Source organism: Telopea speciosissima, chromosome 7, assembly GCF_018873765.1.
Source record: "Telopea speciosissima isolate NSW1024214 ecotype Mountain lineage chromosome 7, Tspe_v1, whole genome shotgun sequence".
Taxonomy (NCBI): Eukaryota; Viridiplantae; Streptophyta; class Magnoliopsida; order Proteales; family Proteaceae; genus Telopea; species Telopea speciosissima.
In genome coordinates this window covers 3811979-3816602 of record NC_057922.1, presented here as the reverse complement: position 1 = coordinate 3816602, position 4624 = coordinate 3811979, and positions in this window count along the sequence as shown.

Sequence of the window (4624 nt, the reverse complement as noted above, 5' to 3'; positions counted from 1 at the left end):
GCCAAGCTTGCAATGTCTAACACTATAATTTTTTAATAGGACTTATGTAATTGACCACAATTACTTGAAATGAACCCTAGACTAAATAAAATTCTCTACAAAAATAACCTATTTGAGCCATTTGGAGGGTAGATATTGTAAACACATTTGAAATAAACAAGGAATCCTTAGGAGTGACCAAATATTAATAGTGTGTCCCTGAAATTTGCAACCATGAAATCGTTCTTCAAATATAGTAGCTTTAAAAAAAAAATCATGATATTTTGCGTTGATTTGTTCTTCAAAGATGAGTGTCCAGACTGTAAGATTCGAACCTCCTCGGATCGCCATAATTAAGATGTCTGAATCTTGAGACTTGGGGAGGTTTGAAGGGAGAAGGCACAACTACTTCGACAGGGTTTTGAGAAGAAGATTTATAGGTGTATTAAGAATTTGACACATTTTTCTTTTAATTGTCCTTTGTTTTATTTCTAAAAATTCTTTAAGATAAGGGTATTAAAGGGTTTTCATAAATAATTTGGAAATGATATCTTTATGTCAGTATCACGCATATTTTTTCAGTTATACATGTGAATGACATTATTACCCTCATTGAAATATAATTTGCATCATTTTAAAAGGAAAAAAATAGTAAATCCTCCCTGTACTCAAAAGGAATGGGAGAGAGATTTTATAAGTTGAGGTTGAGTTTGATTCTATAAGTTGAGCTGTTGAGGTTACAACTCTATTTACACCTTATGGGTCTCAATAAGAAAATCCCATATTTCAAAAGGAAAAATACATGACAAAATAATTATTTTATGATAATCTTAGGGGAAAAATAACTCTAATGGGAAGCGTGGCCCTCGCCCCCAAACACAGAGGGGGGCAAAATAAATGATCACAGTGCCGCACTGTCCCTGTGAAAGATAGAAATATCTGCCCTATTGATGTTTCTAAGTGTGCTCTCATTGGCCTGCACACACGCTCCCCCACAGAGATCTGTTCTCCTAGAGAGAGAGAGAGACTCAATAGGAATATCTCCATAGGAATATTGGAGGATGAAAGGAAAAATATGAAGGATTATAGGGATTGGTTTGAAGATTAAAGAATAAGAAGAGGAACGAAAGAAGATGAGGGAAGAAAATTGTAATAGTTTTCTGCCATTTAAGCAATCCAGCTTGCTCATGTGATAGGATTGAAGACACGAAAGAAAAAAATTCTTGTACGTAATATTGATAATGAGGATCGTGGTAGAGCCTATAGAGTAGAATTTGTAATCTCTATGAGGTTTGTGCTAATTGTAACTTTTGTGGGACATGTAATGCAAAAAAAATAAAAGTGATAGGATTGAAGACACGAAAGAAAAAAATTCTTGTACGTAATATTGATAATGAGGATCGTGGTAGAGCCTATAGAGTAGAATTTGTAATCTCTATAAGGTTTGTGCTAATTGTAACTTTTGTGGGACATGTAATGCAAAAAAAATAAAAATAAATCTCATTGATTGTATTGTGTGTTTTTTTTCCGATGGAATTTGGGAGACATGTCGTTTCATGGGCTCAATAGCCTTGGGCTGGGATGAATAAAGAAAACCAATGGTTGAGTTGGGCTTAGGTTAAGGCTTTTAAGTAATTTTAAACCCACCCAAGCCCAAGCCTAGGGCGAAGAAAACCCACAACTTCATACATAATCATTTGTGTGTGACGTGTGAAGAATCCAACCTAGATCCAATCTTTTATATTTCGGCTTTAGTATTGTAAACTTTTGTAGCCCAAGTAATTAGTGAAGAAGCCTGTCATGGGCTAAAGAGTTAGATGCTAAGAAACATTATATGGGTCCCTGAGGTTACTTTCTTGTGCAATCTTCAGATTTGTAAGGACATCACACACTTGACATAGCAGTGCTATCTATTCTGTGTTATATTTGCAACATGGACGACTCAAACTGTATTGATAATTGATGTTCAGGTCACCACCACGCATCGCTGTCTCAATTCACTCATAGATGGTGTAGAAAAACAAATGGAAATCGTAAATAAAATCACATAATGCACACAGAGATTTACGTGGTTCGATAAAACTGCCTACGTTCATGGTGAGATGAGACCTACTTTACTATCAATGAAGAATAGGATACAACCGCTTGTTCTCACACCTCTCTCAGATTTCAGAAAATGAACGTCTCACTACAAATATATAGTGAAAGTCACATAACCCCAAATGAAAGTGCTGGAATACAAAATATCCCCCAATAGTATCTTACCCCTATTTACGTTTTTTTTTTATCTTGTTGTCCAATGGAATCTTCTACTCAAGGAAAATGGAAATATCAACCTAACCCCATCACTAACCCTAGCACTTGTGTTTCAATTTTCAATACTATATCAAGTGTGATGAAGGTGTCAGAATAATCAGACTAAGCACCCAGTGGTCCAAATACTTCAAGAAACAGTATCTATTTCATATATATAAATTTCTTTTTTCTTCTAGATCACCATTTGGAATTGCTCTTAGATATCAATATGATATTTTTTTTTAAAAAAATTTATATCAAAACATAATAATAGAGTTCCTTTACTTTTGAATTATAGATAATTTTCAATGAGATAGACATCCAAGCTTCACCATTTTGTTTCTAATCATTATAGTATCATCTCAAGCAACATCACCTAGATGCAACCACCATTAAGTTTTAGTACTGTTTAGTTCAACTTAAAGCCATAGAATTATTGATAACAAATCATAAGACATCATTCAAGGGTTTCAAAAAATTGGGTTCCAAAAGTTGCTTTTAGAAATAGGATCAATAGGTTACTGATGATGTGTAGAATGTCTTATACCAATTCATCAATATATATACTTTGCAGCTCTCAACTGCATCTATTAGATTTTTGGTATGGGGAAGTGAAGGAGGGGGGGACCATCATTTACAACTCATAGCGCATCATTCGCGTAATTAAATTTATTGGATTTTTAATAGAAGATCCTCTATCATCTCAATGAAATGATAGATTACTCTTTTGGATCTCACTTTCTGTTCTTTATGCTGCCTTAATACTAATTGATTTCTTCACTTGGCATCTTCTAATAGTGAGCATTTAGAGTTGTAGATTCTCGATTGTTCTTAAACCTTAGGGACTGAAAAAATTTAATCCTTTGTATTAACACTAATCTCTGAGAATCCTCTGCGTATATATATATATATATATATATATATCATTCAAATGGTATAGACATATGATGTATTTATTATCTTTGCCCTTAACTTCTCTCTTCACCAACTATTTCACTGTTGGTTGATTGATAGCTAATTAGAAATTATATAATTTAGTTGGCAAAGACAATAACTTTGGTTAAGATAGAAAGTCTTTCAATTGCTACATTCTCTAATTTGACATTTAGCAAAAATAATCTAGATTCCATCTTTTGAGAATGGTTTCTATTAGAAGGGCTGGTTTAATCCACTTTCCATCTTGTCATGGGCATCATAAATGTGACCTATTCCCCAAGGACTCAACAGGATAAAGATAAGCAAATAAAAGAGGGAACTCAATCATGTCCTCAATTGTATTTCAAACATATATTCAAACCCTAATGGCAAAGATGACTTCACACTATATATTCCATCCAAAAGAAGGATTCTTTATGGGTATTTTGATTACTTATTATTATTGTCTTTTTTTTGGGGGGGGGGGAGAAGGTTTGCAAGAGTCAATCACTTTGAACAATAGGAGTTTCCTCAATGAACCTTCTTAGAATGCCAGATTCTTTTGAGTTGCTTTACCTTTCAGTTAAATTCACATAATACCAATTAGGAATCAAGGGAACTGTTTAACAGAGACTGCCATAGATTTGGGGTAAATGATGCCTCTCATCAAGGGAGTAATCTCCTTGCCATTTTCTATCCTCTTCTGTCTTAAAACAGAACACCTTGAAGCCAAACTCTCTACAGCCATGTATTTCAATCCCCTATTCTTCCTCTACATGTATGAGACAGCATTTAAAAACAGCTCACACCATGATGAGATGTTACTTTCTATTTTCTTTATTGCCAACTTTAGGATTACTCCTGATGGGCCCCCAGGCCCACGTGCCTTTCAATTAAGCTTTTCTTAAAGCATAAACAAAATTTACCAAAAAAAAAGCATAAACAAAAACAAAGATTTGAGCAGCTAAGTCTTCTAATATATCAGACCCTTTTGGGTTTTTGTCATTCCTAATACTATGGTCAGTAAGTGAAAAAATTCCAAAACCCTATATGACATCTAACAGGTCAGAGAAAAAAATCAATAGTTAGGGAGCCCAGTACTAAAATGCTTCGCTTGATCATGGACCGTGGATGCAAGAATAAACATTAACCGAATGGTGCTGATGTAAGTCAACAAAATATGGCTTTGCTGTTCTATCATTTCTCTTAGTAGGTTTTGCTTAAAACATAAGATATTGATGTAAAGGCCATAAGATTTTCTATCAAAGGAAGTAGAAAGAAGAATAAAGGAAATACTATTCTCATTCTCTTATCTAATTCAAGAACTGAGTACTAAGTAGACCCTCTTTCATATGGAAGGTCCCAAACAGAGTTAAGAAGTCTCTAACCCACAAGGTGTAGTGGGAAGGGGGCCATCCTCTCATGCTTTCAATTG